This window comes from Bos taurus, chromosome 2 (assembly GCF_002263795.3).
Source record: "Bos taurus isolate L1 Dominette 01449 registration number 42190680 breed Hereford chromosome 2, ARS-UCD2.0, whole genome shotgun sequence".
In the NCBI taxonomy this organism is placed as follows: Eukaryota; Metazoa; Chordata; class Mammalia; order Artiodactyla; family Bovidae; genus Bos; species Bos taurus.
Genome location: NC_037329.1, coordinates 47,834,880 through 47,862,570, shown reverse-complemented (window position 1 = coordinate 47,862,570; position 27,691 = coordinate 47,834,880). Strand labels below are relative to the sequence as shown.

The window sequence follows — 27,691 nt, the reverse complement described above, 5'->3', positions numbered from 1 at the left end:
AGCTACTGCTTTTGTTTAGTCACTAAGTTGTGTCCGACTCTTTGCAATCCCTTAGACTGTAGCAAGCCAGGCTCCTTTGTCCTCCACAATCTCCCAGTTTGCTCAAATTCATATTCACTGAGTCAGTGATGCTATCTAACCATCTCATCTTGTTGCCCCCTTCTCCTTTAGCCTTTAGTCCTTACCAACCTCAGAGTCTTTTCTGATCAAAGTCAGCTCTTTGAATCAGATGGCCAGAGTATTAGAGCTTCAGCATCAGTCCTTCCAATGTATATTCAGGGTTGATTTCCTTTAGGATTGACTGGTTTGATCTCCTTGCAGTCCAAGGGACTCTCAAGAGTCTTCTCCAGCCATCACAATTCAAAAGCATAAATTCTTTGGCACTCAGACTTCTTTCTAGTCTGATTCTCACATCTGTACACAACTACTGGAAAAACCGTATCTTTGACTTTACAGAACTTTCTCAACAAAGGGATGTCTCTGCTTTTTAATACACTGTCTAGACTTATCATAGTTTTCCTTCCAAGGAGCAAGCATCTTTGAACTTCATGGCTGCAGTCACCATCCGTGGTGATTTGGGAGCCTAAGAAAGTAAAATCTGTCACTGTTTCTACTTTTCCCTTTCTATTTGCCATGAAGCAATGGAACTGGATGCCATGATCTTCGTTTTTTGAATGTTGAGTTTCAAGCCAGCTTTTTCACTCTCTTCTTTCACCCTCATCAAGAGGCTCTTTAGTTCCTCTTCACTTTGTTCTATTAGAGTGATAACATCTACATATATGAGGTTGTTGATATTTTTCCTGACAATCTTGATTCCAGTTTGTGATTCATATAGCCTGGCATTTCGCATGATGTACTCTGCATATAAGTTAATTAAACAAGATGACAATATACAGCCTTGTCATATTCCTTCCCAATTTTGAACCAGTCATTTCTTCCATATCTGATTCTAAATGTTGCTTCTTGACCTGCATACAAGTGTTTCAGGAGACAGGAAAGGTGACCTGCTACTCCCATCTCTTTAAGAATTTTCCAAAGTTTGTTGTGATCCAAGGCTTACCTAGTGGCTCATGTCATATAGAATCCACCTGAAATGTGGGAAACCCGGATTCGTTCCCTGGGTTGGGAAGATCTCCTGGAGGAGGCATAGCAACCCACTCCAATATTCTTGCTTAGAGAATCCCCATGGACAGAGGAGCCTGGTGGGCTGCAGTCCATGGGGTCACAAAGAGTCAGACACGGATTGACTAAGCACAAGGCTTCCCGTGTGCTAGTGGCAAAGAATCCGCCTGCCAGTGCAGGAGACGCAAAAGATGCAGGTTCTGTTCATGCGTTGGGAAGGTCCCCTGGAGAAGGGAATGGCAACCCACTCCAGTATTCTTGTCTGGAAAATCCCATGGACAGAGGACCCTGGAGAGCTACAGTCAATGGGGTCGCTAAGAATCGAACATGACTGAGCTACTACCCACCACAACCACACGGCCAAAGGCTTTAGCAAAGTCAGTGAAGTAGAAGTAGATGTTTTTCTGGAATTCTCTTGATCTCTCCATGATCCAGTGAATGCTGGCAATTTGATCTCTGGTTCCTCTACCTTCTAAATCCAGCCTGTATATTTGGAAGTTCTCTGTTCATGAACTGCTGAAGGATTTTGAGGATACTCTTGCTAGTGTGTGAAATGAGTAGTAAACTATAATCATTTTCATACTTACAAGTAAAACAGCAACTAAAGAAAAATTGAAAAATGGTACCTAGTCCCTATAAGCCAATTTGCTAAACTTATAAAACTCTCTGAAATCAGAATAAGAATTAGAAATAAATGATATCACAAATGACCACAAAGGCTATGAAAATGCATTTGTTTTCTTAAAATACATCCATTTCTTCATGTCTATATCATTAATTTTACTGACAATGCTTTCTTTCTGGCTAAAACAAAAGTAAGTTTTAGCTCAACTCCTGTCTTAATTCTCAGAAATTAAGTGAGTGCAGTTGAAATAAATGCTGCTTTCTGGTATCTGCTCCATCTGATACAGCCTTGGTCTTATCTCCAGATAGGTTCCTTTAGGTAAAGGATCAGATAATTGGGTAATAAGGATAATTTTGGTCTCATCTTTCATTATCAGTACCACTGAGATGGTGACTACAGCCGTGAAATTAAAAGACGCTTACTCCTTGGAAGGAAAGTTATGACCAACCTAGATAGCATATTGAAAAGCAGAGACATTACTTTGCCAACAAAGGTCCATCTAGTCAAGGCTATGGTTTTTCTAGTGGTCATGTATGGATGTGAGAGTTGGACTGTGAAGAAAGCTGAGCGCTGAAGAATTGATGCTTTTGAACTGTGGTGTTGGAGAAGACTCTTGAGAGTCCCTTGGACTGCAAGGAGATCCAACCAGTCCATTCTAAAGGAGATTAGTCCTGGGTGTTCATTGGAAGAACTGATGCTAAAGCTGAAACTCCAATACTTTGGCCACCTCATGCGAAGAGTTGACTCATTGGAAAAGACTCTGATGCTGGGATGGATTGGGGGCAGGAAAAGAAGTGGGCAACAGAGGATGAGATGGCTGGATGGCATCACTGACTAGATGGACATGAGTTTGAGTGAACTCTGGGAGTTGGTGATGGACAGGGAGGCCATGGGGTCGCAAAGAGTCGGACACGACTGAGCGACTGAATTGAACTGAAAGATAACAACAAATATAATAATGAAACAGTTATGAACATGAATGTATACAGTTTTTCATGATGGAAAATACCAAATATGAAATGCAAAAAAAAATAAAACTGAGTTGTAAAGGCATTTTTTTAGAGAATGAAAGTGATGATATAAGTATACTATTATTTAATTAGAGACAAGTTATAATATCAGGGTCACTTGTAAAAGTTTAATACCAATTAAAAATAGTATTAAATAATTAGGAAACAGTAAAATGTTTAAATTCCAGTCCAACAAAACCAACAACTCTTTTTAATAAACTAAAGTTACAAACTGGGACTATGAAGAATCTGGTACTTTATTAAATATAGTTTAAGTCAGTTTTTTCCTTCAAATGATGATTTTTGGAGGCCAGAAATGCTAGAATTGTTCAAAATATTTTTGGAATTTCTCTTTTGTAGCTGCCTCTGCAATTAACTTTACACCACATAAGACCGCTTGTTTTTGACCCCAAAAGGCATACATAACTTTTGACCCACTAAGCTTAGTTTGAGATGATGACATTTAGTTGCTTTAAGAATTCAGATGAAACCGGTATGTGTATGCAAAACATTTTTATGAACAAAAGTAATTACATATATATTTTCTGAACAGGCAGAACCCATGGAGTAAGTCAACAGATTCAAAGGGCTTCCAGGAAAGAATCAAACAATAATAAAGATTTTGAAATGTTGTTTTTCATCTTCCCTTATAATTAAATCTTAAACTAAGAATAAAATAGCAGTCTGAATATGCAAACATATCAAATTTCAGATTGTGAGAATGAATTTTTTAAACATTCAGTTCAGTTCAGTCACTCAGTCATGTCTGACTTTGTGACCCATGGACTGCAGCATGCCAGGCTTCCCTGGCCATCACCAACTCCCAGAGCTTTACTCAAACTCATGTCCATCGAGTCGGTGATGCCATCCAACCATCTTATCCTCTGTCGTCCCCTTCTCCTCCTGCTTTCAATCTTTCCCAGCATCAGAGTCTCTTCAAATGAGTCAGCTCTTCACATCAGGTGGCCAAAGTATTGGAGTTTCAGCTTCAGTGTCAGTCTTTCCAGTGAATATTTAGGACTGATTTCCTTTAGGATGGACTAGTTGGATCTCCTTGCCATCCAAGGGACTCTAAAGAGTCTTCTCCAACCACAGTTCAAAAGCATCAATTCTTCGGGGGTCCACTTTCTTTATAGTCCAACTCGCACATCCATACATGACTACTGGAAAAACCATAGCTTTGACTAGATGGACCTTTGTTGGTAAAGTAATGTCTCTGCTTTTTAATATGCTGTCTAGATTGGTCATAACTTTTCTTCCAAGGAGCAAGCATCTTAATTTCATGGCTGCAGTCACCATCTGCAGTGATTTTGGAGCCCAAAGAATTAGTCTTTCACTGTTTCCATTGTTTCCCCGTCTATTTGCCATGAAGTGATGGGACCGAATGCCATGATCTTAGCTTTCTGAATGTTGAGTTTTAAGCCAGACTTTCCACTCTCTTCTTTGACCTTCATCAAGAGGCTCTTTAGTTCTTCTTCGCTTTCTGATATAAGGGTGGTATCATCTGCATATCTCAGGTTATTGATGTTTCTCCCGGCAATCTCAATTCCACCTTGTGCTTCATCCAACCCAGCATTTCGCATGATATTCTCTGCATATAAGTTAAATAAGCATGGGGGCAATATAAAGCCTTGACATACTCCTTTCCCAATTTGGAACCAGTCTGTTGTTTCATGTCCAGTTCTAACTGTTGCTTCTTGACCTGTGTACAGATTTCTCCAGAGGCAGGTCATGTGATCTGGTATTCCCATCGCTTGAATTTCCCGAGTTTGTTGTGATCCACACAGTGAAAGATTTGGCATAGTCAATAAATCAGAAGTAGATGTTTTTCTGGAACTCTCTTGCTTTTTAGATAATCCACCAGATGTTGGAAATTTGATCTCTAGTTCCTATGCCTTTTCTAAATCCAGCTTGAATATCTGGAAGTTCATGGTTCACATACTGTTGAAGCCTGTCTTGTAGAATTTTGAGCATTATTTTGCTGGCATGTGAGATGAGTCCAATTGTGCAGAAGTTTGAGCATTCTTTGGCATTTCCTTTCTTAGGATTCAGAATGAAAACTGACCTTTTCCAGTCTTGTGCCCATGGCTGAGTTTTCCAGATTTGCTGGCATATTGAGTGCAGCACTTTCACAGCATCATCTTTAAGGATCTGAAATAGCTCAGCTGGAATTCCATCACTTCTACTAGCTTTGTTCATAGTGATACTTCGTAAGGCTCACTTGACTTTGCATTCCAGGATGTCTGGCTTTAAGTGAATGATCACACCAAAATGGTTTTCTGGGTCACGAAGATCTTTTTTGTATAGTTCTTCTGTGTATTCTTGTCACCTCTTCTTAATATCCTTCTGCTTTTGTTAATAAAGACCATTCTGTTATTAAAGGACCATTTCTGTCCTTTATTGAGCCCATCTTTGCTTGAAATATTCCTTTGGTGTCTCTAATTTTCTTGAAGAGATTTCCAGTCTTTCCCATTCTATTGTTTCCTCTATTTCTTTGCATTGATCACTGAGGAAGGCTTTCTTATCTCTGCTTGCTGTTCTTTGGAACTCTGCATTCAGATGGGTATATCTTTCCTTCACCTCTTTGCCTTTCACATCTTGTCTTTTCTCAGCTATTTGTAAGTTCTCCTCAGACAACCATTTTTCCTTTTTGCATTTCTTTTTCTTGGAGATGGTCTTGATCACTGCCTCCTGTACAATGTCACGAACCTCTGTTTATAATTCTTCAGGCACTAGCATTCCAGGTTCCTATGCAATATTGCTGTTTACCGCATTGGACTTTACTTCCATCACCAGTCACATCCACAACTGAGTGTTGTGTTTACTTTGCCTCCATCTCTTCATTCTTTCTGGAGTTATTTCTCCACTGATCTCCAATAGCATATTGGGTACCTACCAACCTGGGAAGTTCATCTTTCAGTGTCCTATCTTTTTGCCTTTTCATACTGTTCATAGGTTCTCAAGGCAAGAGTATTTAAGTGGTTTACCATTCCCTTCTCCAGTGTACCACATTTTGTCAGAACTCCCCACCATGACCTGTCCATCTTGGGTGGCCCTACACAGCATGGCTTACAGTTTCTTTGAGTTAGACAAGGCTGTGGTCCATTTGATCAGATTGGTTAGTTTTCTGTGATTGTGGTTTTCATTCTGTCTGCCCTCTGATGGATAAGTGGCTTATGGAAGCTTCCTGATAGGAGACACTAACTGAGGGGGAAACTGGGTCTTGTTCTGATGGTTGGGGCCATGCTCAGTTCAGTTCATGTGTTCAGTCGTGTCCGACTCTTTGCGACCCCATCTCCTTCAGAATGCACTGGTTGGATCTCCTTGCAGTCCAAGGGACTCTCAAGAGTCTTCTCCAGCACCACAGTTCAAAAGCATCAGTTCTTTGGCACTCAGCTTTCTTCACAGTCCAACTCTCACATCCATACATGACCACTGGAAAAACCATAGCCTTGACTAGACGGACCTTTGTTGACAAAGTAATATCTCTGCTTTTGAATATGTTATCTAGGTTGGTCATAACTTTCCTTCCAAGGAGTAAGTGTCTTTTAATTTCATGGCTGCAGTCACCATCTGCAGTGATTTTGGAGCCCCAAAAAATAGTCTGACACTGTTTCCACTGTTCCCCCTTCTATTTCCCATGAAGTGATGGGACAGGATGCCATGATCTTCGTTTTCTGAATGTTGAGCTTTAAGCCAACTTTTTCACTCTCCTCTTTCACTTTCATCAAGAGGCTTTTTAGTTCCTCTTCACTTTCTGCCATAAGGGTGGTGCCATCTGCATATCTGAGGTTATTGATATTTCTCCCAGAAATCTTGATTCCAGCTTGTGCTTCTTCCAGCCCAGCGTTTCTCATGATGTACTCTGCATATAAGTTAAATAAGCAGGGTGACAATATACAGCCTTGACATACTCCTTTTCCTATTTGGAACCAGTCTGTTATTCATGTCCAGTTCTAACTGTTGCTTCCTGACCTGCATATATGTTTCTCAAGAGGCAGGTCAGGTGGTCTGGTATTCCCATCTCTTTCAGAATTTTCCACAGTTTATTGTGATCCACACAGTCAAAGCCTTTGGCAGTCAATAAAGCAGTAATAGATGTTCTTCTGGAACTCTCTTATTTTTTTGATCATCTAGCTGATGTTGGCAATTTGATCTCTGGTTCCTCTGCCTTTTCTAAAACCAGCTTGAATATCTAGAAGTTCATGGTTCATGTATTGCTGAAGCCTGGGCTTGAAGAATTTTAAGCATTACTTTGCTAGTGTGTGAGATAAGTGCAATTGTGTGGTACTTTGAGCATTCTTTGGCATTGCCTTTCTTAGAGATTGGAGTGAAAACTGACATTTTCCAGTTTTGTGGCCACTGCTGAGTTTTCCAAATTTGCTGGCATATTGGGCCATGATCAGTAAATCTTTAATCCAATTTTCTGTTTATGGGTGGGGCTGTGTTCCCTCCCTGTTATTTGACCTGAGGCCAATCTATGATGGAGGTAATGAAGATTATGGTGACCTCCTTCCAAATGTCCCATGCAGGCGCTGCTGCACACAATGCCCCTAACCCTGCAGCAGGCCACTGCCTACCCACACCTCTGCCAGACACTCCTGGACACTCTCAGGCAGGTCTGAGTCAGTCTCTTGTGGGGTCACTGCCCCTTTCTCCTGGGTCCTGGTGTGCACAAGGTTTTTTCTTATGCCCTCCAAGAGTCTGTTTCCCAGTCCTGTGTAAGTTCTTGCGGCTCTATGGTTAGGTTAATGGTGACCTCCTCCAAGAGGGCTTATGCCATACCCAGGTCTACTGCACCCAGAGCCCCGGCTCTGCAGTAGTCCACTGCTGACCCGTACCTCCACAGGAGACACTCAGACACAGTTCTGTCTCAGTCTCTGGTATCCCCACAAGAGACTGACCCAGACTTGCCCGTGTGTGTCCAGGAGACTCCAGCGGAGACATGGGTCAGCGGTGGCCTGCTGCAGGGTTGGGAGACTGAGTGCAGCAGTGCCTGCATGGGACCTTTTGAAGGGGGTCACCATTGTCTTCATTACCTCCATCAGTATGGTATCATGTATTAATGAAACTGCTGTCTCATATAGTTCAAAAACGTCTCTGAAAACAATTTCAGAGACGGATTTTCAAAACTTGTACAAAGTCCATATAAAAAAAATTTTTTTTAATAGGATTTCCCTGGAGGTCCAGTGATTAAGGCTCTATACTTCCAATGCAGGGGACACAGATTTCATTTCTGACTGGGAAAATGCTGGTGTTAGAGCATCTCCCACAGAGGCATGGGTTGGCAGCGGCATGCAGTAGGGATGGGGACACTGGCAGCCACAGTCCCAGAAGGCCTCCTCTTTAGCATCCTTTAATCTAAAAAAAAAAAAAAAAATTATCAGCCTTTTTATGTCATGTTGTAGACATATTTTTTAAAAGTCTAGACAAATTGCAGAATGTCCCTTAATTTTCATTTTTCTTACATTTTTTAAAAAATTATTAGGTTCAGATTAAACATTCTTGACAAGAATGCTCCATTGGTAATGCTGTGCCTTCTCAAGGTTTCATATCAATGGAAGAAGAAATTGGTAACAAAGTAGAAAGGCACACTGCTATGATTTGATAGAAGGGCCAATTTGAGTTTTCAATTTCTTTAATTTTACAGTAACCAGGTAATTTCTAAGTGGTCTGTGCTTAAATAGATGAACTATCAGTAAATAATATTTAATCTAGTCCATTGGCTATCATTTTGAAAAATCAAAAAATTCCCCTTTTTAAATTTATCTGTTCCTGTGAGTTTGTAAGTTTGGGTAGCTCTGATAAAATCAAGTTTCTGATTTGCAAATCTGAGGGCCAGGTGGTAATAATATCCACTCATAACTCTGAAATGAGAATTACTGGAGATGCTGAGAGAAGTAAAATATCACTGACAGTAATATGTTCTGTGAATCAACCCCACCCATTTATTTATCTTTAAAACCACAAAAATGATATATAGACTTCCTGGTAGCTCAGCTGGTAAAGAATCTGCCTGCAATGTGGGAGACCAGGGTTCGATCCCTGGGTTGGGAGGATCCCCTGGAGGAGGGCATGGCAACCCCTCCAGTATTCTTGCCTGGAGAATCCCCATGGACAGAGAAGTTTGGCATGCTATAGCCCATGGGATCGCAAAGAGTCAAACACGACTGAGTGACTAAGCTCACACCTAGCACACAAATGGTATTTACTATTATTATTGTACCGGACAGTGCTGTGTTTAAGAATATTAATCTTTATAATAATCTTTCTACTTTGGTACTATTATTATCCCCTTTTACAGTTGTGGAAACTGAGGCATGGGAAGGATAAATAGCTTTCCCAAGGGCATACAACCAATAAATGATATATCCAACTGTTTCTCTTTGAGATCCCACTTGCAAACAGGCAGCCTATGTAGCTGCAGTGTGTACTTAAGGATGATTTTCTTTCAGCCTCTCCTTTAAATAAATGTGTGTGTCTATGTTATTTCTGTTACAGAGAGAAGAGGTACTCCTTTATAGGGACTCATAGAGGCATAGACCATCTAGAGATTTACTGCCTCCATTACGCTGCTGGGTCTCACAGCACATGTTATGTTTTTATCAGTTTCTCTCCACAAGGTAGGAATTGTTTTCTCTCCATGAATTCTTCACATAATTATAGTTTTCTTGTCTATGAACTTAATTTTTATTAAATCTGAAAAGCATCTGGCATCTATAGACTTAAATGCCACACATCTCCAAATAGTAAAGTCATAAAAACACTTCTAAAATATAGTTCTATTATAAAATTAATACCTGTTCATTGTAAAAAATAAAAACAGAAAATGTATAGTAATCCTGCCATCTTGAGATAAGTCCTCTTTGCATTTTCTTTTTTGCCTTTCTGAGTTTATTGATATGTATACTATTATATGTGTTTTATATATAATGTACTATTATATACACATGTGTTATTATATGCATATATACATACATATTATGACTAGACATAATAGGATATAAATGCTCTTTGGCCCGAATGCTTCTGTTTTTTAATAACTTATTTACTTATTCATTTATTTTTAGTTGCACTAGGTCTTCTTTCTGTGCTCAGGCTTTCTTTAGTTGCTGCAAGCAAGGGCTACTCTTTTTTGTGGTGCATGGCCTTCTCATTGCAGTGGCTTATCTTGTTGCAGAACACAGGCTCTAGGTGCAGGCTTCTGTATTTGCAACACATAAACTCAGTAGTTGACGGTTTGTGAGCTCTAGGGTGTGTGGACTTCAGTTACTGCGGTGTGCATGATCAGTAGTTATTGCTTGTGGGCCCAGGAGTGTGTGGGCTCAGTAGTTGTGGCCCATGGCTCAGTAGCTGTGGCGCATGTGCTCAGCAGTTGAGGCTTACAGGCTCTAGAGAGTGGCTCAGTAGTTGTGGCATATGAGCTTTGTTGCTCCACGGCATGTGGGATTTTCTCAGACCAGGGATCAGACCACTGTCCCCTCATTGGCAGGTGGAGTCTTCTCCTTGGTACCACCAGTGAAGTCCTAGAATGCTTATATTTTAATTTTTTAATTTAATTTTATATAGTTGATTTACGTCATTGTGTTAGTTCCAAGTGTCCAGCAGAGTGATTCAGTTATGCATATACCTATATCCATTCTTTTTCAGATTCTTCTCCCATATAGGTTATTACAGAATATTTAGTAGAATTTCTTGAACTATATAATAGGTCCTTGTCGATTATCTATTTTATATATAGTAATGTGTATATGTCAATCCAAGTCTCCCAAGGTGTCCCTCATCCCCTTTCTTTCCCCTTTAAATTTATTTTCTACATCTGTAACTCTGTTTTGTAAATAAGTTAATTTGTATCATTTCTTTTAGACTCCATATATAAACGATGTTATATGATATTTGTCCTTTTCTGTCTGACTTATTTTACTCAGTATGACAATCTCTGAGCCCATCCATCTTTCTGCAAATGGCATTATTTTGTGCTTTTTTATGGCTAATATTCCATTGTATATATGTACCATGTCTCCTTTATCCATTCACCTGTTGATGGGCTTTTAGGTTGCTTCCATGTGCTGGCTATTGTAAGTAGTGCTGCAATGAACATTGGGGTGCATGTATCTTTTGGAATTACGGTTTTCTCCAGATATATGCCCAGGAGTGGAATTGCTGGATCATATGGTAATGGGTAATGTGTCACTTGTTTGTGATTGAGAAGCTAAATAACAACAACATGATAGCTCTATTTTTAGTTTTTTAAGGACCTCTGTATGTTCTCCATAGTGGCTCTACCAATTTACATTCCCACCAACAGGAAAGAAGGTTTCTCTTTTCTCCAGACCCTTTCCAGCATGCCTTGTTTGTAGGATTTTTGATGATGACCATTCTGACCAGTGTGAGGTCATATACCTCATTGTGTTTTGATTTGCAGTTCTCTGTCAATTGGTGATATTGAGCATCTTTTCATGTTCTTTTTGGCTATCTCTGTTTCTTCTTTGGAGAAATGTCTGTTCAGGTCTTCTGCCCATTTTTGGATTGAGGGGTTTTTTTGTTTGTTTTTTTTAATTGCACTGCATGAGCTCTTTGTATGTTTTGGAGATTAATCTATTGTTGGTTTGTCTTTTGGGGTTTTTCTTTTTTTTATGTTTTCCTTTGTTGTACAAAAGCTTTTAAGTTTAATTAGATTCCATTTGTTTTATTTTTGGTTTCATTTTCATTATTTTTGGAGGTGAGACAGAAAAGATATTGCTACAATTTATGTCAAAGAGTGTTCTGCCTATATTTTCCTCTGAGAGTTTTTTTTATAACATCCAGTCTTACAATTAGGTCTTTAATCCATTTTGAGTTTACTTTTGTGTATGGTATTAGGGAGTATTCTCATTTCATGTTAGCTATCCAGTTTTTCCAGCACCACTTCTTGAAGAAACTATCTTTTCTTTACCATATGTTCTTACCACCTTTGTCATAGATTATTTGACCATAGGTAGGTGTGTTTATCTCTGGGCTTTCTGTTCTGTTTCATTGATCTATACTTCTGTTTTTGTGCCAGTACCATACTGTCTTGATTACTGTAGGTTTGTAGTATAGTCCAAAGTCAGCTCTTTCATTATTAGTGTACAGGAATGCAAGGGATTTCTGTGTATTAATTTTGTGTCCTGCAACTGTACCAGATTCATTGATTAGCTCCAGTAGTTTTCTTGTAGCATCTTTAAGATTTTCTATATATAGTATCATGTAATATGCAAACAGTGCCAGTTTTACTTCTTTTCCAATTTGAATTCCTTGTATTTATTTTTCTTCTCTGCTTGCCATGGCTAGGACTTTCAAAGCTATGCTGAATAAAAGTAGTGAGAGTAGGCATCCATGTCTTGTTCCTGATCTTAGAGAAAATGCTTTCAGATTTTCACTGTTGACAATTGTGTTTGTTGTGGACTTGTTATATATGTGTGTGTCTGTGTGTATGTGGTTTTTATTATGTTGAGGTAGATTTATTATTTACTTATTAGGTTGAGGTAGGTTCCTTCTATGCCCCTCTCTGGAGTTTTTGTCATAAATGGGGGTTGAATTTTGCTGAAAGCTTTTTCTGCATCTCTTGAGATGATCGAATGGTTTTTATTCTTCAATTTGGTAATAGAGTATATCACATTGATTGATTTGTGTAGGTCCATTTCTTCTAAGTTGTCAATTTTATTGGCATATAGTTCCTGATAATAGTCTCTTATGATCCTTTGTATTTCTTCTTTTCAGCTGTAACTTCTTCTTTTTCATTTCTAATTTTACTGATGTGAGTCCTCTCCCCTTTTTTTTTTTTAAATTTTATTTTATTTTTAAACTTTACATAATTGTATTAGTTTTGCCAAATATCAAAATGAATCCGCCACAGGTATACATGTGTTCCCCATCCTGAACCCTCCTCCCTCCTCCTTCCCCATACCATCCCTCTGGGTCGTCCCAGTGCACCAGCCCCAAGCATCCAGTATCGTGCATCGAACCTGGACTGGCATCTCATTTCATACAAGATATTTTACATGTTTCAATGCCATTCTCCCAAATCTTCCCACCCTCTCCCTCTCCCACAGAGTCCATAAGACTGTTCTATACATCAGTGTCTCTTTTGCTGTCTCGTACACAGGGTTATTGTTACCATCTTTCTAAATTCCATATATATGCGTTAGTATACTGTATTGGTGTTTTTCCTTCTGGCTTACTTCACTCTGTATAATAGGCTCCAGTTTTATCCACCGCATTAGGACTGATTCAAATGTATTCTTTTTAATGGCTGAGTAATACTCCATTGTGTATATGTACCACTGCTTTCTTATCCATTCATCTGCTGATGGACATCTAGGTTGCTTCCATGTCCTGGCTATTATAAACAGTGCTGCGATGAACATTGGGGTACACGTGTCTCTTTCCCTTCTGGTTTCCTCAGTGTGTATGCCCAGCAGTGGGATTGCTGGATCATAAGGCAGTTCTATTTCCAGTTTTTTAAGGAATCTCCACACTGTTCTCCATAGTGGCTGTACTAGTTTGCATTCCCACCAACAGTGTAAGAGGGTTCCCTTTTCTCCACACCCTCTCCAGCATTTATTACTTGTAGACTTTTGGATCGCAGCCATTCTGACTGGTGTGAAATGGTACCTCATAGTGGTTTTGATTTGCATTTCTCTGATAATGAGTGATGTTGAGCATCTTTTCATGTGTTTGTTAGCCATCTGTATGTCTTCTTTGGAGAAATGTCTGTTTAGTTCTTTGGCCCATTTTTTGATTGGGTCATTTATTTTTCTGGAGTTGAGCTGTAGGAGTTGCTTGTATATTTTTGAGATTAGTTGTTTGTCAGTTGCTTCATTTGCTATTATTTTCTCCCATTCTGAAGGCTGTCTTTTCACCTTGCTAATAGTTTCCTTTGATGGGCAGAAGCTTTTAAGGTTAATTAGGTCCCATTTGTTTATTTTTGCTTTTATTTCCAATATTCTGGGAGGTGGGTCATAGAGGATCCTGCTGTGATGTATGTCGGAGAGTGTTTTGCCTATGTTCTCCTCTAGGAGTTTTATAGTTTCTGGTCTTACGTTTAGATCTTTAATCCATTTTGAGTTTATTTTCGTGTATGGTGTTAGAAAGTGTTCTAGTTTCATTCTTTTACAAGTGGTTGACCAGTTTTCCCAGCACCACTTGTTAAAGAGATTGTCTTTAATCCATTGTATATTCTTGCCTCCTTTGTCAAAGATAAGGTGTCCATATGTGCCTGGATTTATCTCTGGGCTTTCTATTTTGTTCCATTGATCTATATTTCTGTCTTTGTGCCAGTACCATACTGTCTTGATAACTGTGGCTTTGTAGTAGAGCCTGAAGTCAGGTAGGTTGATTCCTCCAGTTCCATTCTTCTTTCTCAAGATCGCTTTTGCTATTCGAGGTTGTTTGTATTTCCATACAAATTGTGAAATTATTTTTTCTAGCTCTGTGAAGAATACTGTTGGTAGCTTGATAGGGATTGCATTGAATCTATAAATTGCTTTGGGTAGTATACTCATTTTCACTATATTGATTCTTCCAATCCATGAACATGGTATATTTCTCCATCTATTAGTGTCCTCTTTGATTTCTTTCACCAGTGTTTTATAGTTTTCTATATATAGGTCTTTAGTTTCTTTAGGTAGATATATTCCTAAGTATTTTATTCTTTCCGTTGCAATGGTGAATGGAATTGTTTCCTTAATTTCTCTTTCTGTTTTCTCTGTCCTCTCCCTTTTTTTCTTGATAGCTCTGGCATAAGGTTTATCAATTTCGTTTACCTTCTCAAAGCACCGCTTTTAGTTTCATTGCTCTTTGCTATTGTTTTCTTTGTTTCTATTTTGTTTATTTCTGCTCTGATCTTTCTTATTTCTGTCCTTCTACTAACTTTGGGGTGTTTTCTTCTTCTTCTTCTAGTTGTTCTCAGTGTAAGGTTAGGTTGTTTTTTCAGTGTTTTCCTTGTTTCTTGAGGTAGGCTTGTATTGCCATAAACGTCCCTCTCACCGCTGCTTTTGCTGCATCCCATAGGTTTTGAGTTATCGTGCTTTCATTGTCATTTGTTTCTAGATATTTTTTTATTTCCTCTTTGATTTCTTCACTGACTTCCTGGTCATTCAGGAGAGTATTGCTTAATTTCCATGTGTTTGTGGTTTTCACAGTTTTTCTTTTTTTCTTCTGTAGTAGTGTCTAGTGTTATAGCATTGTGGTTGGAAAAAATGCTTGATAAAATTTCGTTTTTCTTAAGTTTACCAAGGCTTGATTTGTGGCCCAAGGAATGATCTATCCTGAAGAATGTTCCATGTGCACTTTAAAAAAAAGTGAAATCTACTGTTTGGGGATGAAATATAAATATAAATTAGATCCATCTTATCCAATGTAGCATTTAAAGCTTGTGTTCTTTATTTTCTATCTAGATGATCCATGAGTGTAAGTGAGGTGTTAAAGTCCCCCACTGTTTCTGTGTTACTGTTGATTTCCCCATTTATAGCTGTTAGCATTCGGCTTATATATTGAGATCCTTCTACATTGGGTGCGTACATATTTACAGTTATTATATCTTCTTCTTGGATTGATCCTTTCATCATTATGTAGTGTCCTTCCTTGTCTCTTATAACAGTCTTTATTTTAAAGTCTATTTTGTCTGATAAAAATGCTGCTACTCCAGCTTTCTTTTGGTGTCTGTTTACATGAAATACCTTTTTCTATCCCCTCATTTTTGGTCTGTATGTGTCCCTAGATCTGAAGTGGGTCATTTGTAGACAGCATATATACAGGTCTTGTTTTTGTATCCATTCAACAAGTTATGTCTTTTGATTGGAGCATTTAACCCATTTATATTTAGGTAATTATCGATAGTTGAGTTCAGTTCAGTCCCTCAGTTGTGTCCAACTCTTTGCAACCCCATGGACTGCAGCACGCCAGGATTCCCTGTTCATCACCAACTCACGGAGCCTGCTCAAATTCATGTCCATCATCTCAGTGATGCCATCCAACCGTCTCATCCTCTGTTGTCCCCTTCTCCTCCTGCCTTCAGTCTTTCTCAGCATCAAGCTCTTTTCCAGTGAGTCAATTCTTCCCATCAAGTGCCCAAAGTATTGGAGCTTCAGCTTCACCATGAGTTCTTCAAATGAATATTCAGGACTGATTTCCCTTAGGATTGACTGATTTAATCTTGCAGTCCAAGGGACTCTCAAGAGTCTTCTCCAACACCACAGTTAAAGAGCATTCTTTGGCACTCAGCCTTCTTTATGGTCCAACTCTTACATCCATACATGACTACTAGAAAAACCATAGCTTTGGCTAGACGAACCTTTGTCCGCAAAGTAGTATCTCTGCTTTTTAATATGCTGTCTAGTTTGGTCATAGCTTTTCTTTCAAGGAACAAGCCTCTTTTAATTTCACGGCTGTAGTCACCATCTGCAGTGATTTTGGAGCCCAAGAAAATAAAAGCTGTCACTGTTTCCATTGTTTCCCATCTATTTGCCATGAAGTGATGGGACCAGATGCCATGATCTTAGTTTTTTGAATGTTGAGTTTTAAGCCAGCTTTTCCAGTCTCCTCTTGTACTTTTATCAAGAGGCTCTTTAGTTCCTCTTCACTTTCTGCCATAAGGATGGTGTCATCTGTGTATCTGAAATTACTGGTATTTCCCCCAGCAATCTTGATTCCAGCTTGTGCTTTATCCATCCCAGCATTTCTCATGATGTACTCTGCATAGAAGTTAAATAAGCAGGGTGACAATATATAGCCTTGGCATACTCCTTTCCCATTTTGGAACCAGTCTATTGTTCCATGTCCGGTTCTAACTTGCTTTTTGACCTGCATACAAGTTTCATAGGAGGTAGGTAGATGGTCTGGTATTCCCGTCTCTTTAAGAATTGTCCAAAGTTTGTTGTGTTCCACACAGTCAAAGGCTTTGGTGTAGTCAATAAAGCAGAAGTAGATGTTTTTCTGGAACTCTCTTGCTTTTTCAATGATCCAGCTGATGTTGGCAATTGATCTCTAGTTCCTCTGCCTTTTCTAATCCAGCCTGAACATCTGGAAGTTCTTGGTTCATGTACTGTTAGTGCCTGGCTAGGAGAATTTGGGGCATTACTTTGCTAGTGTGTAAGATGAGTGCAGTTGTGCAGTAGCTTGAACTTTCTTTGGCACTGCCTTTCTTTGGGATTGGAATGAAAACTGGCCTTTTCCAGTCCTGTGGCCACTGCTGAGTTTTCCAAATTTGCTGGCATATTGATTGCAGCACTTTAAAAGTGTCATGTTGTAGGACTTGAAATAAGCTCAGCTGGAATTCCATCACCTCCACTAGCTTTGTTCATATTGATGCTTCCTAAGGCCCACTTGACTCCAGGATGTCTGGCTCTAGGTGAGTGATCACACCATCGTGGTTGTCTGGGTCATTAAGATCTTTTTTGTATGGTTCTTCCATGTGTTCTTGCTACCTTTTCTTAATCGCTTCTGCTTCTGTTTGGTCCATACCATTTCTGTTCCTTATTGAGTCCATCTTTGCATGAAATGTTCCCTTGGTATCCCTAATTTTCTTGAAGAAATCTCTAGTCTTTCCCATTCTATTGTTTCCCTCTATTTCTTTGCAGTGATCACTTAGGATGGCTTTCTTATTTCTCCTTGCTATTCTTTGGAATTCTGCATTCCAATGGGTATATCTTTCCTTTTCTCCTTTGCTTTCTGCTTCTCTTCTATTCATAGCTATTTGTAAGGTGTCTGCAGACAAACCAGTTTGCCTTTTTGCATCTCCTTCTCTTAGGGATGGTCTTGATCACTGCCTCCTATACAGGGTCAGGAACCGCTGTCCATAGTTCTTCAGGCACTAACATTCCAGGTTCCTATGCAATATTGTTCTTTACCACATCGGAGTTTACTTCCATCACCAGTCACATCTACACCTGGGCTTTGTTTTTGCATTGGCTCCATCTGTTCATTCTTTCTGGACTTATTTCTCCACTCTTCTCCAGTAACAATTGAGCACCTGGGGAGTTCACCTTTCAGTGTTATATCTTTTTGCCTTTTCATACTATTCATGGGGTTCTCAAATCAAGAGTACTGAAATGGTTTACCATTCCCTTCTCCAGTGGACCACATTTTGTCATAACTCTCCACCATGACCCATCCGTTTTGGGTGGCCCTACATGGCATGGCTCATAGTTTCATTCAGTTAGACAAGGCTGTGGTCCATGTGATCTGTATATGTTCATATTGACATTTCTTGTTTTTGATTTGTTTTTATAAGTCTTTTTCCTTCTGTTCCTCCTTTGTTCTCTTTTGTGATTTGTTAACTAGCTTTGGTGTTACATTCAGTTGCATTTACTGTGTGTATACCTGTAGTAATTTTTTGGTTTGGTCATCCTACGAGGTTTTGAGATGGGAGTCTAGATGTGTACAATGTTGTTTTAAGTTGTTAGTCTCATTCCCACCTAGGGAAGTGCCTTTAACATTTGTTGTAAAGCTGTTTGTTTTTGTTTTATGTACTTTCTTTTTGCCCTATAAAGTTAACATTTTTATGAGGTTAAATCTGTCATCTTCCTCATGGGTTCTAGTTTTGATGTTTGCCTATATATAGGCTTTTTTAAGTGTGTATTATGGATTGTTTCAAACATAGAGTATTTGGCAGAAAGGTATAATGAACCCCCATGTACTTCAATCTGGCTTCAGTAATTAAGAACTCATAGCTAATCTTGTTTATACCATCTATATTATTTTGAAGCAAATTCAGACATTATCATTAAATATTTCAGTATGCACACTGACTTTAAAGGTATTTTTAACTAACCTGTAGTTTGCATCTGACATAGTTTGTCTTGCTACAATCACTGACTTTCACTGAAAGATATTTACAGTGTTAAACCAAATGCCAGCATTAGTTAAGATTATTTGTACATAATTTAGAATTTTAAAATAGCTTCGATGAGACTTTAATTATACTAAATACTTATGTTGCTCATCTCTCATGGATTAATATACGTACCTGTAGGATATCTGTATAACATTTTTGTTTCTAAAGTTATATCTCAATAAAAAGCTTTAGCTACCTTTTTTACTAAAGTTATGCCTTATTAGGATCCATAAATCTCTTTATACCATGATATAAATTTTTTTGTCTTCAGAAGGCACTGTCCTAAATTGTGAATTATATTATATATTAAAAAGATTTTGCAAGCCTTTTGAATAAAAGTTTGTATTTACCTCTCCAGACATGTAACAGCATTTTTTTTAATCTTTGAACTAGATAGAATTTTATGTTGTATGTAATTAATATATGATTGGTTTTTGAGCTATCATTTCAGAATAAGCAATATAATCTTAGGATCTTCTTTGAGGATAAATTCTGAATATAAAAGTTCATCATAAGAAATTCAGGAAATATCTAATGACTACTAATACCAGAAAAAGTACAGAATAGCATTAGCTATGATTCCTATTCAAAGAATAATGATACAAAACCAGAGTTAGTCTCAGCTGGAAATAGGATTGTTGATACATATCAAACACACAAAAGGAAAATAAGTCTGAATCTTCATCATAGCTAAGTAAAGTCATGTTTTTATAGTTAAGAGAGTCCATCAGGTTAATAGTGCCAAACTATTTCATCTTATGAATGAGGAAACAGAAGAGCAGAGAGCTTAACTCAGGTTTGTCCAAAGTCACACAAATGTTTTTTTTATCCAGTTTTCTCAGAAGATATACAGATTGACTATTGCTCTAGGTTTTAATGTTTGCTGAAGTTCATGTCTAAAGATACACATGAATTAAATAAAAAATGAAATCATGAAAGAAGGAAGGATTTTTTTTTTTTTTAATGAACTTGCAAGTTTAGTTCTAAGTGACAATCATAGTTCTAGCTTGAGGCTTTTCTGGATGATTGTGAATAATGATGAGGTGAGATTACAGGCCTCTAGCAAAGCCTGAGGACATTAATGCTCCTAGCCAGTCATTTATCCTCCAAAAAAAAAAAAGATCCTTAGTTTGTGGAGTATTGTTTGAATTGTCAGAAGAAATCAAACCTGAGTCTGTCATTTTATCCCAAGGGTCATCTCAGGAGTCTGAAGCTTAAATGTTAAGATAAATGTTTACCCAAATGGAAACCCTTAACAGTCGTTTCATTTACTGCTGCTTCATTTTATTTTTACTGCTTTGGGGTATGTATTTTTATTTATGTGTAGAAAGAATTATGTGTAAAGAATTGTAACCCCAAGAAAGTAATATCACTATTGAAAATTGTTACCAACTGTGTAGAGCATCTATTGGGGGAAAACAGGTAAGGTTTTTTTTTTTAAAAAAAGAAAAAGAAATTTAGGTAGCTCAGCTGGTAAGAATCTGCCTGCAACGCAGGAGACCCCTGTTCCATTCCTGGGTGGGGAAAATCCAATTGAGAAGGGATAGGCTACCCACTCCAGTATTCTTGGGCTTCCCTGGGGGTTCAGAGGGTAAAGAATTCGCCCACAATATGGGTAACCTGGGTTCAATCCCTGGGTTGGGAAGACACCTGGAGAAGGGAACAGCTACCCACTCCAATATTCTGGCCTGGAGAATTCCATTGACACAGGAGCCTCACGGGCTGCAGTCCATGGGGTCTCAAAGAGTCGGACACAACTGAGCAACTTTCACTTGCAGTAAATTCATCTCTCATTTTTATTAAATTTTCATGGAAATTTATGTTTCAGAGGATTCTCATTTACTACTCTTCACTGAAAACATTCTTCTTACACAATCTTATCTTGTGAAATTATAAACTGGTTTTGTTGTTCAGCCGTGAAGTCATGTCTGACTCTTTGCATCCCCACGAACTGCAGCACACCAGGCTTCCCTGTCCTTCACTATCTCCTGTAGTTTACTCAAACTCATGAATGGTTAGTGTGGATATTTTGAAAGCCCTAAAATTTTGAATTTATGGATAATTATGTATTGTCAATTACCAAAACCTCAGTTTCCTTTCATCCTTACAGCTGTTTGCTCTAACATCTCTAAAAACTTTGTGACTTAAGTTGTTAAAATGACTCCTCTCCTTTAAAACATATGTACATAATAGATGGTAAGAGGGAGGAAATTAGCAAACCAAAACCTTTAATGTATGGAATAATAATGGTAATGATAATAGTAATTAAAGGAGTAGTGTTCTAATAATCATGTGATCACATGAAGAAAGGGTAACGAGGCTTTACATAGGCTTTAGTGTATGTCAGGCACTATTCTAATTCACATTCTAACTCAAAAGTCCATCATTATCCCCATTTTTAAGTGAGGAAACTGAGTCAGTAAAAGATTAAGTAGTAAATTCAGGATCAGAAGCCTGAACCAGGGTTTCAGAGAGCCACAGTAAAAATTCTGTCCTTCACAGTCTCACATCACTGCATGTAAGGCTTTGTGCTGGGGATATAGTGGTAAATGAGGTAGGCACAGTTCCTGATTCCATCAAACAGAAAATTATACAGTTTACTTCATTTCCATATTACAAGGTAATGTGCGAACTTATATAGGGAACTCATATAGTCTGGGAAAATCAGGCAAAGAATCTCCAAAGAAGGGGCTTTGGGGCTGAGGGGTGAGTGAGTCTCATGGTCAGGTAGAGATGGGGAATAGGATAGGCAGGGGCCACATTGTGACTTCTGTAGCCTCTAAACATCTTTGCCTTCATGGGTCCCTTCCTCTTTAAAAGTATTATAAGTCATATCTTCATTATACTGGTATGAAGACAAATATGTTAATATTATATGCTAAAACATTTTATTTGACCTAAAAGAGGTTTTTTTTTTTTTTTTTTTTTTCTTATTTTAAAAGAAAGTAAAACATTTTCATTGACTCCTAAGAGTATTTTGGACCCTAGGCACTTATGCCCGCTGCGTCTAATGAATAAGTTAGCCTGGAGGTGAATATTGAGCCAGAAACATTTCAGATGGAAGGAACAACATAGGGGCTTGCTTGCTTGGGAAACTGAAAGGGGGCCAGAATGGCCAGAGTGAGAGTGCAGGGGAGGGAGGCATCAAGTGAGGCTGGTAAAGCAGACAGGGCCCTGTTGTTGTTCAGTTGCTAAGTCATGTCCAACCTTTTATGGCACCATGCACTGTAGCAAGAACTGCAGGCTTCTCTATCCTTCACAATCTCCTGGAGTTTGCTCAAATTCTTGTCTGTTAAGTTGCTGATGCTATTTAAACCATCACATCTGCTACCCCCTTCTCCTGTAGCCGTGTTGTTTATCCTAAGAGCCATGGAAAATTTTCAAAGTGGGTATTTGTGTGTGTGTGTTGGTGTGTATGCTTAAATTGATATACTCACATAGTTTAATATCAATGGTTGAGCTTTTCCCTCTGAACCCTTACTTCTTATTCTACTTTTCCTTCTGATATTTATCTTCATTTATCCAGGTCAAAGTAATTTGCTTCCACCTTAGATTTTTTTTATCACTTTTAGACATCATATAGTAACACATACACATACATACTACAAATAAAGTTCAGTTCAGTTCAGTCGCTCAGTTGTGTCCGACTCTTTGCGACCCCATGAATTGCATCACGCCAGGCCTCCCTGTCCATCACCAACTCCCGGAGTTCACTCAAACTCACGTCCATTCAGTCGGTGGTGCCATCCAGCCGTCTCATCGTCTGTCATCCCCTTCTCCTCCTGCTCCCAATCCCTCCCAGCATCAAAGTCTTTTCCAATGAGTCAACACTTTGCATGAGGTGGCCAAAGTACTGGAGTTTCAGCTTTAGCATCATTCCTTCCAAAGAACACCCAGGACCGATCTCCTTTAGAATGGACTGGTTGAATCTCCTTGCAGTCCAAGGGACTCTCAAGAGTCTTCTCCAACACCACAGTTCAAAAGCATCAATTCTTCGGTGCTCAGCTTTCTTCACAGTCCAACTCTCAGATCCATACATGACCACTGGAAAAACCATTGCCTTGACTAGACAGACCTTTGTTGGCAAAGTAATGTCTCTGCTTTTGAATACGCTATCTAGGTTGGTCATAACTTTCCTTCAAGGAGTAAGCGTCTTTTAACTTAATGGCTGCTATCACCATCTGCAGTGATTTTGGAGCCCCAAAAAATAAAGGGGACATTATAAATTTACTCAATTACCCTACCCCAGCTCCACCTTTTATCTGTCATTCTTCTGTACTGTGTACTGTGGGTAATAAATACCATTATTTCTTGTCCCATTAACTATATATGCTGCTTTGGGATTGTCCCCTCTCTCAGATGAGGATAAGTGCACCCATGGTCTCCGTGGTTCTGTTCTCAGTTCTTTCATTTTTGCATTTCTAAAAATGATGCTATTTTATAACCCCAATTAAGTGTTTCTGTTGTTATGTGAAAAGTGCCTTAGCATTTTCTGTTCCCACAGCCTGGAACATCCGTTCACCCACAGGACCACATTGATTGATCCTGCCCTTCCTTAAATTCTTGGCAAAAGGGACGACTGCTCAGTAGGGCTGTTCCTGACTATCTTATTGGAAATAGCAACTCTCCTACCTGGGATTCTTGCTTTATTTTCTGTTGTATTTTTCTCTGTAGTGTTTTATTATTAATACAAATCATATGTTGTATTCCACTTAATTTTTAAAATTATTGTCACTCTCCTCATTCTTGACTACAGCTTCAAAAAGACAAGGATTACCTACTTTGTTTGATTTTTATTTGTTTGTTTATTATTCCCCCCCCCCAGTGGCTAAAATAGTACCAGATACAGTATCATTTGAATTAATGATTAATTATAGTCCCAAGTAGTCGTCTTTGGTTGTATATCCTTACTTAGGCATTTTCAGTTTTCTTAAAATTTCTAATTACCTATTTTTGTTTTTCCTGCATTGTTTTCCTTTATCATTCCCATTTCTTTCCAACTCTTCATTATGGGAAACATTTGTGGCCATCTCTTTCTGATATTGTTATTTTCCCTGGGAACTATTCTTCTAGATCATTTCATTCTTTGACTACACAGCTGTTATCCTAAGGCTTCCTTTCCTCCTCTTCTCAACCCATATTTTTCTCTTTTTCATTGTACATCCTCCTTTAATGAAGCATATGCCTTAGCAACTTTCTAAGGAAGAATATATGGATGATAAATTTTTTGAACTTTCACATGTTTGAATGTCCTTTATTTTATTCTCACATGAAATGTATCCAGGTTCTAGCATGGATAGCGCACGGGTGGGAGAAGGGCCTGACTAGGGGAGAAGGGAAAGTGGGATTTGTGCATTAGTATTGGAAAGGGAGAAAAAGCATTAAAAGATGACACTTTTTTGACTACCTGCTCTATATGAGACACCATCTAAAAACTGACATTTTATACCACTTTTGCTGGGACTTCCCAGGTGGCACAGTGATAAACAATCTGCCAGTGCAGAAGATGCAAGAGACGCAGGTTCGATCCCTGGGTTGGGAGAATCCCCTGGAGAAGGAAATGGCAACCCACTGCAGTGTTCTTCCCTGGGAAATCCCATGGACAGAGATGCCTGGCATGCTATATATTCCATGGGGTCACAGAGCATTGGACGTGACTGAAAACACATACAAACACACACCACCTCTACAACTAATTTTTTTGTAAATAATATTTTTAATTATTGTGTTTAAAATGCTAGAAAGGTACCACCTTTGACTAATGTGCTGAGGATATCCAGTTGCTGCCTATCTAACTGCTTGCCATCTGAATTCTAAATTGTCTGGGATTCTAAGGTACAAATCATTTTCCCTCTGAACTTGGATGGTGATGCTTCACTGTCTTTTAAAATTTATTTAATTTCAGCCTGTTAGTCCTTTGTAGCTCATCTGCTTTTTCCCTCTGGTAACTTTTGGGGTCCACTCTTGTTTTTCTTGTTTTTCAGTTCTCAGTGACGTGTCTTGGGGTAGGCTTTTTCTGTTCATGTTGTGTTCAGTGAGCGCTTGTCATCTGAGGTGTTTACTCCCTAGAAAATCATCTTTTACTATTTCTTTAGTAGTGTCCTCCCTTTTTTTTTTTTCTTGTTTTTCTTTCCTTCTGTAACTTTTGATATTCTGTGAAGGAGGACATGAGCAGAACATCTAATGTTTCTTCTTTACAATGATATTTTCTATTTCTTTTAAAATCTGTTTCCAGGCAATGCTCTCAATTCCTAAAACCAACCCCTCCCCCAAAAAAAGAGTTTCAGAGGATGTTGAAATATAAAATTATGTATTCATTTTCTTAAAAGAAGTAGAAACATTTATGGTCTATCTCCCATCATGAACTAGAAGTCATTGAATGTTTGTAAGCAGAAAAATGACTAGATCAAATGTCATTTTACAAAGGTCACTCTAGCTATAGTTTGAAGTATAGCAGCATAAACAGGTTTTCCTGGAAGTAATTATATGATGCTTCTAACACCTAGTACATGATATAGGTAATAAACTCTTTATTAAAATAATGACCTAAATAGTATATTTTTATATAGAGACTGATATTTAGTGAAATATTAATTTTAATATATTTATTGTCATATTATACAAACATAAAATATTAAGGGATTGTATTTATATATTATCCCCATGCCAAAAAAAATTTGTTCAGAAATTGTTGCATCTCTACTTATTTTCTAGCAGTACTTTCTATCTATTGCTGAATGCCAACCTCTCTTAGAATATAAATATGATTTTACATAGAATATCAATAAATGAGTCTTAAACCAGCCTTTGACTTCTAGAAGCTTATAATCATTTATTTGCAGGATTTTAAAATGACACAGCTGTGAAGATCAAGATACTATCTCATACAGTGGCAATGATAATTAAATGAGATAAATATATGATTTCATTTTCCCCTTTTTTCTTTGTACTGTGAGCCCATTTTTAAACCATCTCTAGAATATCTCCATTACTAGAGTCAATTTGGTAATCCATATCCCCTAATCTGTATTTGTTTGAAAATATTGGTGCTTTAAAGGGGACTGTTGCCAACTTATGGAATATATATGTAAATACATATAAGAAGTGTTCTTCCTGTTTTCTTCAGCTCTTTTGTGTACTTGATTAAAAAGTACTGGTAAGCTTTAGTGCTGTTAAAGAAATATACATTGATTATTGCTAAATCTTTATACTGTGAATAATTTCTTTATCAAAATTATAGCTGTATAAATTCTAGTCACTTAAATGCAGTTTTTTCAGTATTTCCCACCTTAATTATTATGCTGTCGTGTGATTCCTCTTTCGTGTTATTGAACAGATTAAGGAAAATGCATTTAGACAAGTTGCTTTCATATGAATCTGTCTTAAAAAGAACTACAAACGTATAAAAATTATAAGTGGTGGCAGAGGTTTATTATAGGGTCTCTCATTTGCTTCCTGTCTTTCACATAACCTGGGAAAGGGAAAGGGGGAAATTTTAAATCCATAAACTAATAAATTCAGTAGATTTCAAGAAAAATAATAAAAATTACAATAAAGAAGTTTCCAGATATCTTCCAAATATCTTCAACTGTGTGATTATTAATTAAAGATACTTCCAAACCACTATGCATTTTTCAAAATTAAAATATATTGTCCACCTTTCATGTTTCCTTATATAAATAAAAAGATTGTAATTTCAGATATTATTATACCTATTTGTTGCCTTTATTGTAAGTGGAAATTTTCAGTATGTTCTTGTCTCTTTCTGTGTGTTCAGTGCGTATCTACACACACACACACACACACGCGCGTGCGCACATACAGTGTGAGCATGCACACATACAGTGTAGACATGCATACACACAGCTGAGGGAGTAGTAAAAACAAAAGATATTTTTATTAAGTAAATAACACTCCTCAAAGGTTTTATTCAGTTTAAATAATAGATCAGAAGTTCATTTTTTAGGGCACTAGCTTCTACTTTACATGGGAATTATTTTTAAATCCATATTATACTATTTTTTTCATAATTTGAATGTTATGATTTCTTGGTAGTGCTACAGAAATCTTTCTGCTTGCTTTTTTTTTTTCTATTCACAGTATTCAGAGTGGTCCATGTGACCTAGATATTGAAAATTGAAGTAGAGTGTGCTGCATTGCTGATATTTACTGTGAAACCTTGGAAACATTCTGCTTTCACATGCTAGAATTACGGGGTGCACACTGTTTAATATTGCTGGTATTTTAAAAGGTCTCTGAAAGTCGGCACAATTATTTTTAAAGCTGACATTAAAATATTGTTTTAAAATATTCAAATAATAAAAGAGAATACATTTGTATTCCAGTTAAAAATACACACATAATCATTGTTCATTTTAAAGTTTTAAATCTGCTAGGTAAGACTCATTATGGATCTTTTCCCCATTATTAACCTTGTGTTTAGAATTACAGTAATCTACTTGTTTTGAAATCCAACCCAATAAGGTGCAGTTAGTCCTTTGCTATTTCCTAATTTTGGGTGAACTGTTAAATTAATTGAAAAATAAAATAGTATCTAGAATCTGCAGTATAAAATTATGCTCATTAAGAGAAGTTATTTTATCGTCTGTCAGATTAATGTAGAGCATCTCTTCCAAGAAATCAGGTTTTGCATTCAGGAAGCCATGTTCTCCCATCATGGAAAGCTGTTTCACCCTTTAATACTTTTGTGTAAAAAATAAAACCTGGAAAGGAAAGCACTGAATGAGTTAAATCACCTGAACAGTGACTAACTTTCAAGTCATACATGTACTGAAAGGACCTGATTTGTCTTCTCTTTACTCATTGTAAAAATTTTGTACAAAAGAAGAAATAACTGATTACATCACGATTCTCAGCTAAGAAAATTAAAGCACAGATGTGCTAAAGATCAACTATGTAGTTTTATTTGTCTTCTTGATGACAGAAGGATTAGCTTATCAAACTAATTCATAGGTTTCTTTATGTAGTCAGGGAAAGCTACCAAGTACTAGGGCAGATAACCAGAATCCATATTGAGAAGTCTAAGACCATAAACTGGAAACTGGGTGTGTAGAATCC

The 27,691-nt window shown here is 37.7% G+C and overlaps 1 protein-coding gene across 7 annotated transcripts in view; it reads left to right on the top strand.

Annotated features, from left to right (window-relative positions):
* Positions 1-27,691, top strand: part of MBD5 (methyl-CpG binding domain protein 5) — a 484,478-nt gene that overhangs the window by 318,750 nt on the left and 138,037 nt on the right. For 5 of the 7 annotated variants that reach the window (XM_015475434.2, XM_015475445.3, XM_015475436.3 and 2 more), the window contains exon 1: positions 9,263-9,380. The exons of 1 other annotated variant lie outside the window; for it this stretch is intronic. The gene's annotated coding sequence lies outside the window, so the exon portion shown is untranslated. Of the gene's footprint in view, positions 1-9,258; positions 9,381-27,691 lie in introns of those variants that run through there. One more of the 7 variants, NM_001191268.2, reaches the window with a different exon arrangement.